Source organism: Sander vitreus, chromosome 18 (assembly GCF_031162955.1).
Source record: "Sander vitreus isolate 19-12246 chromosome 18, sanVit1, whole genome shotgun sequence".
NCBI lineage: Eukaryota > Metazoa > Chordata > Actinopteri > Perciformes > Percidae > Sander > Sander vitreus.
This window is the reverse complement of record NC_135872.1, coordinates 25,774,193-25,784,246: the sequence shown is the minus strand read 5'-3', so window position 1 is coordinate 25,784,246 and position 10,054 is coordinate 25,774,193. Positions and strand designations below refer to the sequence as shown.

General features: G+C 43.5%; 1 pseudogene; it reads right to left on the bottom strand.

Annotated features, from left to right (window-relative positions):
- Positions 1-366: 366 nt before the first annotated feature.
- LOC144533862 (uncharacterized) lies at positions 367-9,810 on the bottom strand (annotated as a pseudogene).
- Between the last annotated feature and the right edge of the window lie 244 nt (positions 9,811-10,054).

Here is a 10,054-nt window from a genome sequence, read left to right as displayed (position 1 = left end):
TAACAATTGATGAAACTACACTATTTGCCATACCACTAACATGGAGTTTGGCAATAATTGTAGCACAGATATCTTTTGTGTTTTCTGTTATACTTTGACCTGATCCATTGTTATCAAAATACCCAGTGTCAGGGCTCTGCACGACACTTGTTCCTGTAACTTCTGTTCCATTTTGTAAACTGTGAAAATCCGCCTGAAATGACTGACGTTTCTGCATCACCACTTTGACAATAATCCTTACCATGCACAGTAATTAAATGTTTTTTTAAACCTGCAAATGTTGAAAACGCCTACAATGATCTTGTGCACAAAGTAACTTAAACCTGGTGCTTGAATAGAAACTGTGGCAGATTCGCAAATGAGTTATTAGGCACTGGCTGGTTGCATGCACTGCTTGACAAATGAAACATTTAAACATATTAGTATGTCATTCAAAAGTTTTACCCGCAACTCACGAACTCTTGGAGACTCATCTGTTGTGGTGACATCAATGTTGTAGACAGTTGTCTGCAGAAAAGTGTAGAAATGGACCAGGGACTCATAAGACAAGTTGAACACGTAGTGGGATTTAAACAGTTCATCAAAAGCACCCAATGAGCTGGTGGCTTGGCAGAGGATGAGCTGTTTGTCAACAGCGATGTAGAAGGTATCAATCGTCTTCTGGGTTCGGCCAACGGCAAGGATGTATGGTTGTTTACCCTCTTTCCTGCAGATATTCATTGATGCTGCAGCATGACTAAAAGAAAAAAAATATTATAAATGTGTACACGTTCTGGTGAATCTGGTACATGCTGGTCCATGTTAATGTAATAGACTTTGTAAACTGCCCCTGTGATTTGAGATAATTTGCTTCACTGGAAAAACATTCCTCCAAAATAATTGGGACATACTGGCCTGTAATACCCATTCATTTGGAAGGAATGCACTTCAAAGCAACATATGGACAGGAAAAGCTGGCAAGTGCATATAACAAAAAAATGGTCTTGTGGAATTTTAACAAATGAGGCATATAATGTACCTTATGAAAGTGCACCATTTTGTCCACCGCATCACTTGGACTTATTTTGGTCCTCTTCCGTCCAGCTGTGGGTGGCAAGAGATAGAGAAGAAGCAGCATAGAAGTGATGTCACTGTCCCAGTCTATCAGGAGGAAAAACAAGGCCTAATAGAAAAGACAAAACTTGCTAACCAATTTGTAATATAAACCATGCATGCTGTGTAGCTTACCTGTTTCATCGTTCTTTGTGAGTTTCTCAGCAGCTTTTAAAAGTCGGTATAGTTGGGGCGGCCTCTGGCTCACCCGGTGGGAGCGTTCGCCCCATGTTGGCTGGGTCCTGCAGCGGCGTGGGTTCGGGTCCGGCCTGCTGCGTGTCGTCCCCCTTCTCTCTCCCCCTTTCATGTCTGTCGACTGTCACTGCATAATAAAGGGAAAAAGCCCCCCAAAAAATAATCTTTAAAAAAGTCGGCACAGCTCAGTTATCTGAGGCAGTTGTTTGGCCTCTTTGATGACCTTGGGCTTGAATAGGTGTCCCACTTCTCAAGCATCTTGGAGGCTGTTTCAGCACCAAACAGCAGCAGGAAGTCTTGATTCACCTGTTGATTATACACACAAGCATATATACTGTATGAAGCCAGGGCTCAGTGCATTGTTAATGGTGCGCTTAGTGATTTTTTATATCAGTGTGTGGTATATTAAACCAGTGTAAATCGGAATAAAGATTTGGAAAAAAGAATACAGTCAATAGGCCAGGAAGATCAATGATTAGGTGTTTTCATGGATAACATCCAGCAAAACACTGGATATTAAAGACTTCCATCCATCCATCTTCATCCGCTTATCCGGGGTCTTGTCGCGGGGGTAGCAGCTCCAGCAGGGGACCCCAAACTTCCCTTTCCCGGGCCACATTAACCAGCTCCAACTGGGGGATCCCGAGGCGTTCCCAGGCCAGGTTAGAGATATAATCCCTCCACCTAGTCCTGGGTCTCCCCCGAGGCCTCCTCCCAGCTGGACGTGCCTGGAACACCTCCCTAGGGAGGCACCCAGGGGGCATCCTTACCAGATGCCCGAACCACCTCAACTGGCTCCTTTCGACGCAAAGGAGCAGCGGCTCTACTCCGAGCTCCTCACGGATAACTGAGCTTCTCACCCTATCTCTAAGGGAGACGCCAGCTACCCTCCTGAGGAAACCCATTTCGGCCGCTTGTACCCTGGATCTTGTTCTTTCGGTCATGACCCAGCCTTCATGACCATAGGTGAGGGTAGGAACAAAAACTGACCGGTAGTTTGAGAGCTTTGCCTTCTGGCTCAGCTCTCTTTTCAGTCACAACGGTGCGATAAATTGAATGTAATACCGCACCTGCTGTGCCGATTCTCCGACCAATCTCCCGCTCCATTGTCCCCTCACTCGCGAACAAGACCCCAAGGTACTTGAACTCCTTCACTTGGGGTAAGGACTCATTCCCTACCTGGAGAAGGCACTCCATCGGTTTCCTGCTGAGAACCATGGCCTCCGATTTAGAGGTGCTGATCCTCATCCCAGCCGCTTCACACTCGGCTGCGAACCGATCCAGTGAGTGCTGAAGGTCACAGGCCGATGATGCCATCAGGACCACATCATCTGCAAAAAGCAGCGACGAGATCCCCAGCCCACCGAACTGCAACCCCTCTCCACCCCGACTACGCCTCGATATCCTGTCCATAAATACTACAAACACGATTGGTGACAAAGCGCAGCCCTGGCGGAGGCCAACTCTCACCTGAAACGAGTCCGACTTACTGCCGAGAACCTGGACACAGCTCTCGCTTTGGTCGTACAGAGATTGCATGGCCTGAGAAGGGACCCCCTCACCCCGTACTCCCGCAGCACCTCCCACAGTATCTCCCGGGGCAACTGGTCATACGCCTTCTCCAGATCCACAAAACACATGTAGACTGGTTGGGCATACTCCCAGGCTCCCTCCAGGATCCTTGCGAGAGTAAAGATCTGGTCCGTTGTTCCACGACCAGGACGGAATCCGCATTGTTCCTCTTCAACCTGAGATTCGACTATCGACCGAACGCTCCTTTCCAGCACCTTGGAGTAGACTATACCGGGGAGGCTGAGAAGTGTGATACCCCTGTAATTGGCACACACCCTCTGGTCCCCCTTTTTAAAAAGGGGAACCACCACCCCGGTCTGCCACTCCTTAGGCACCGTCCCAGACTTCCACGCAATGTTGAAGAGGCGTGTCAACCAAGACAACCCCTCCACACCCAGAGCTTTAAGCATTTCTGGACGGATCTCATCAATTCCTGGGGCTTTGCCACTGTGGAGTTGTTTAACTACCTCAGCAACCTCCACCAGGGAAATTGATGCCAATCCCCCCCTCATCCTCCAGCTCTGCCTCTACCATAGAGGGCGTATTAGTCGGATTTAGGAGTTCCTCAAAGTGCTCCTTCCACCGCCCTCTATTACCTCCTCAGTTGAGGTCAACAGCGTCCCATCCTTACTGTACACAGCTTGGATGGTTCCCGCTTCCCCCTCCTGAGGTGGCGAACGGTTTTCCAGAAGTACCTTGGTGCCGACCGAAAGTCCTTCTCCATGTCTTCTCCGAACTTCTCCCACACACGCTGCTTTGCCTCTTTCACGGCAGAGGCTGCAGCCCTTCGAGCCCTTCGGTACCTTGCAACTGCCTCCCGGAGTCGTCTGGGATAACATATCCCGGAAAGACTCCTTCTTCAGTCGGACGGCTTCCCTGACCACCGGTGTCCACCACGGTGTTCGTGGGTTACCGCCCCTTGAGGCACCTAAGACCCTAAGACCACAGCTCCTCACCGCAGCTTCAGCAATGGAAACTTTGAACATTGTCCACTCGGGTTCAATGCGCCCCAGCCTCCACAGGGATGCACGAAAAGCTCCGCCGGAGGTGTGAGTTGAAAGTCTGTCGGACAGGGGCCTCCTCCAGACGTTCCCAATTTACCCTCACTACCCGTTTGGGCTTACCAGGTCTGTCCAGAGTCTTCCCCCACCCCCTGACCCAACTCACCACCAGATGGTGATCGGTTGACAGCTCCGCCCCTCTCTTCACCCGAGTGTCCAAAACATATGGCCTCAGATCAGATGAAACGATTATAAAATCGATCATTGACCTTTGGCCTAGGGTGCTCTGGTACCAAGTACACTTATGAGCATCCCTATGTTCGAACATGGTGTTCGTTATAGACAATCCATGACTAGCACAGAAGTCCAACAACAAACAACCACTCTGGTTTAGATCAGGGAGGCCGTTCTTCCCAATCACGCCTCTCCATGTGTCTCCATCATTACCCACGTGCGCGTTCCCGGAGAAGTATTAAAGACTTAGGTTTAAATAAAAGAAATATACAACTCACCAGTCCTTTGACATCCAAAAAGCGTGGAAATGTTTTGAAGACATCTGTGCTTCTTTGTGGGTCATGCACTAGGTCCTGACGATGTTGAAACGTCATCTTCATCTTCTGAAATGCACTTGCTTCATCAGGAGAGTGAACAAGAAATGAAATGGCCTCCATGCAGGCATCTCCATCAAGCTGCTGAGGCAATGTGGTTGCTGATCTTCGCTTTGGTCCTTGTGCTTGATGCACTGAGGCTTCCTTGACTGGCCGTGTTCCTGTAGTCCTGGAAATTGTTTTGAGGCGCCACGTTAAATATCCAGTGCCTTTTTCCCCATCATAGAAATGCTCCTGTTACATTTAAATGAATAAACACAAAAAATCACAAAATGATCTTACAGAAAGTGCAGATGCAGCATTGTGAAACAAAAGAACAATTTTCAAATTAATGTGCAATATCCTTATAACCCAAGTAATTTCAAATCAGGGCACTATCATCGATATTATTGTTGAATTTTGAAATCTTTTCACTTTTATAAGCAACTGTAGTTATTTTATAATGAAAACTACAACGCCAAAGCCCTTTACTGTAAATCTTCTGCTGTGATTTGTTGCTAAAGTGGTTACATATTTTGTTTGGCCTTTAAAGGATTACTATTTACCTTCATTGATGAATTCTGAATAGGTAAAGCCTGAGTGCAATTTGATGTACTTCTTGATACTATGGTATTTCACCTTCAGCAACATGGTAACATCCTGAAACTGCACCTAGTGGAGAAAAAGCAATAAGCTGTTACAAGCTGTTCAATCTTAACTGTAAGGACATGTTACCTTATGTTCAACAAACAAACAGTGAAGATTGCTTATCATATGCAGAAAAAAAAATTTAAAAAATATTCTGGTTTGCAACATGATGCCCTGGCAACTTTTTTTATAACATTCAGAAAACAAGCATTATTAAAAGTTGTTTTCTTGTCATTTTGCAGATAGACCTGATAAAGTATGAATTCACACTTTTTATCTTTTTAATCTGGATCATGATGTTGCTGTTTCAGCATACTTTTTTACCCATTTAACAAGTAAATCACGGCAGAATTTGTTTATTTTGGTTTCATACCACTTGTATGCATCCACCATAGCCCTAAACTCTATTTAGAGAACGAACATTTTAAAAGTTCTTTGCCTGTTGTCTTGCGGAGGGACCTGATATAGTATGAATTCAAACGTTTTACAAATCTTCATCACAATGTTTGTATTTCGGCTTAGTTTATTTATTAGTTTATTGCAATTAAAAAACAGTTAAATCTGAACCTCAAGTAACGTTGGCACTGGAAGCAGCACACATAACGTTTACTTAACATTACTTGAGTAGGCTGGTTCGTTCCACCAGATGATGTTACTAATCCAGACATGACGCCATTTGATTTCGCAACGTATCTGGGACTTCCACAGCAGAAACAAAGCAGCAACAGTCGGTATTTCTGCCATATTTATGGCGGAAAGAAACGATGTTGGGGCATACAAATCTACACAGGCGGGTAAACGCAAGTAACGTTAGCACGAACAGCGCAAAGCGAAAATGGCCAGTGTGAAGACGCCAAAAGCCTTGTGCAGGCCATCATCACAGACGAAAAATTTTGAAGCATTTTGAACCTGATGACGACGCCACATAAAATGACTTTCATTAAACATACTAACACGGTTAAATACATGTTGTTATATTAAAACACGCTAACATCATTTTACCGTTTTACAGTTGCTGAACTAACTTAGACTGTTAAGTGGTGGACGGGAGTGTCCCAGGACACTCCCGTCCACCAAACCTAAGGCAAATCATACATCAAAACATGATGAGTTAATTACAAATTGATTGTGTAACCCTCCAAAGGTAGCCAAAAAGGCTTAATAAGTGTTACTGACACTCCACTATGTTAATTCTTCAGCTGAAATACATTTTAAACAAGCATCTTTAATTTCTTCTATCTTAAACATCAGCTTGTTCAGTCAACATCAAATTATCAAATTAGCTTCAAACATCAGGCACTTTTTGGAAATAGATAAATCAACCTTTTTGCATTGTACATTTTCCATTTATATTTGATGTGATATGCAACTTTTTAGTCGGAGATTTGTAAATAATGATCTAGTTTTTAGTTTTAAAATAGTGATTAAAAGGTGCTCTAAGCGATGTCACGTTTTTTAGGCTACAACATTTTTTGTCACATACAGCAAACATCTCACTATCCGCGAGCTGCCTGTCCCCTGAACACACTGTAAAAAAAAAACACGGTCTCTGTAGACAGCCCAGGCTCCACAAACGGCAACAAAAACAAACTGTGCCAACCTGCACCACCAAACATAACAAACGGGGGGGGGGTTAGTGCGCGGAAAGGAGAGGGAGGGGACGGGATGAGGAGGAGGGAGGGGCGAGCTCGCCTCGTTTTGTTTGAAAATACTTTGAACGTCAACAAGAAGTGACATCACCCAACATCGATTAGAGCACCTTTAAGTGAGGAACTTATCATATTGGGCTGCTATAAGAATGGTGGTGTGGAAGAAAATTCACATTGTCAAGGATGACTTGATAAGATTTTTGATTACATTTATAATATATGGCTATTTCAAAGGGATTTTTTTTCGCCATGAAAACCAGCTATCAACTCATGTGGTTCAAACCTGTGGGTAGCACCCACACCAGGCCCAATAAATAAATGAGTCATAATCACTGAATGTTTCTTGTGGATATAACAGATTAAAATTAAAAGTAATCCTGCCCAATACAAACCTGTGAGGCTGTACATGGCTTCTGGTTTACATCGAGATTGGCGAACAGGTCTGATGGTGTGGTTGTTCCAAAGTTGTCTGTACTCATCAAGCTCTTTCTGCAAGACACCCAAGAAGACATAACGCAACAGGCACTTGTGCTCATGGTTGCCGTTGAAAAGATCTCGATCTCTCTCTCTCTCTCTAATCCAGAATTGAGTCCTAATGGTGGAATGACAACATGCACACCAGTTTACCACAGTGCAGAAAAAAATTGTATGGAAATTACTTCTACAAGTAATCATTTAAATTGATTTAAATTTCTTTAACCATCTCAACCACACAACCCTCCACCCCGACTACTGGTATTTGGAAACACAAAAACCCCACAGGACTGACTGCATAGCAGCATATACTGTATGTTCTTGGAATTGAACTTAAAAGGCCTGTACCTTTGCTTTCTAAAGAAGGACCACCAACTCTCGATTTGTTGATTTGCAGTTGATACATGTGACTTAGGGCTCCTGCAAAGTCATCTATATGTTGCGATCTTAATGCACAGTGAATGGCTGCCATTGTACCATTTTCAGTTCCACAGTCTGTGCGAAGGCGGGCTGGAAGTTGTCCAAGCTCTGATATACACTGCACATAATGCTGTGCAATGATCCCTGGATCATTATTAGTGTGGCCACTCCTGAGCCCCATAACTTTTCTTGAAAAGCCATCGATGCAGCCACTGATGGCAATCCCGAAGGGTTTCAGTTTATCATACAAATCAGCGTGCCACACTTGGTTTGGTCCATCTGTGAAGTATGCTCTTCTGACAAACCTATGTCTAGAGCGAAGTTGAACTCCAGATGGATCCAGTCTGGAAATGGTCTGTCTTACATAATCTCTTTTAACTGTCAGGAGATACTTTTGTTGTAATGTCTGCCACATAGCTCTGTAACCCAACAGTTGAGCTGAGCCTCAGTTTATGTGCAACTGTTGCTCCTTTAGCATGCAAGGGATCACATAATTGGTAGTTAGAACCCTTTGAGATATGAGTTGATAACTCTAAAAACACAATTGTGAACACTAAGAAGCTTCGACACAACATGAAACTTTGCTCTAAGTATCACCAGGGGCTCTACACCTTAACGAAAGCATCGACAACATTGTTTGTGTACCCAGAGTTTACTAAAGGTTTTGAACAACTCACCGTAGCTCTTGTTTCCAGCCGCAGCCATTTTATCAGTCAAAAACAATCGATTTCCGAATGCAACATAACAGGGAGGAGAGTAAAGATGGAAAACTCAGATTACTGCACAGATTATTTCTTGTTTTGTCGTTATTGAAAAACAATATTGACCTCGTAGTTGGAAAAAGGCGTGTCATATGGAGTCCGTTCATTCGCATTCAGATATATCGACTTGTTTTGACTGCCGAGGTGGTAGCGGCCAGAAACAAGACCTACGGTGAGTTGCTCTTTTTAGTAAACTCTGGGTACACAAACAATGTTAATGTTTTCGTTAAGGTGTAGAGCCCCTGGTGATACTTGGAGCAAGTTTCATGTTGATTCGAGCCTTCTTAGCATTTTAAAAATAGCAATTTTGAGGCTAGCATAAAAGTGCCCATTCAAAAGGCAATTTGACTGAAAAACGAAAATACGGTAAATCTTAAAAGTGGCGATTCTGTCCTAAATATGCTTTTAAACTAAAGTCTGTACATTCACAAAAAGACCCTAGGTTGCATTTTGGCGAGAGTTACGCTTTAAAGGGCATGCCATCTTTGACCTGCACGTGAGTCATGAAAGCAGGTACAACATGGCAAATGTTACACTTACTACTGTATCAGCTGAATTGAATTCAGCAGCACTTCTGCTTGTAATGATCACCTCTGAATCAGAGTCTGAGTTGAATTGCTCAGCTGTGACAAGATTAGACAAGAATATTTTTACTTATACTAATCAATTTAAGAGAGCGGTTTTTCTTTGGTTATTGATATCAGTATTACTTACAATTGGTAAGGGAATCTTCCGCCGTACAAATGTACAATGTGAGGCATTGCCATGTCTTCCCAACTGCATCCTTGTAGAGTTTCAGAGAGAATGCTGTTTCTGTCCTGGGAATATGAATCACCTTTGTACCATCAGGGTAGAGCAGAAGTTAGGGACCACTCTCTAAACTTTTATTAAAATCTTTAAATTTTCTCTACGGCTGCTTTGCACAACTGCTCTGCATCCGACCCTGGTTGCACTACAAGGGGTAGTACATTCTTCTGACAGGTTTCAGCACTCCATCCTTTATGCGTATAATACCTACTAAAATCTGCAGAGAAGCAGAAGTAGGTTCATTGACGCATAACTAATACATGACAGAATTAGTGTTGCTTTCGTCAACGAAAATTATGTCTAAATATCGTCATCAACAAACCTTTATCACGTGACGAAAACGAGATGAGACGTAATGTAAATGCTGGTCATGTGACGATGACTATAATTAAATGTATAACACAGTATTGTTGACGAATAAAAAACGAGACTAAATGTACTTTACAAAAATAAAAAACTATACTAAAATGTCTATTTTCAGTTGACGAGACGAAATGTTACGTTTTTGTCTCGTTTAGTCACGTTATTTTTTGGCAGTATTTCTGTTTCCTGTGTCTCACTTCAGGGGCTGCATCAGGTCGCACTGCGCAGACGCAGGTGACATCACTCCTCAAGCCCCACTCGCGGCATTATTTAGAAAATGCAGCTGCGATGAGTTAGCATAAATGACAAACTAAATTAATAGTCTGACACAGAAAGGGACCGATGTCGGCCAGCCAGGGTTCGTCTTTGGGAGAGAAAGAAGAAATGACATTTGGCACAAAATCACAGGAAAAAAACACCACGTCAAGATATATTTTAGAAAGCTCACGTTAGCCACTAGAGCTGAAGATGAGAGACAAACATGT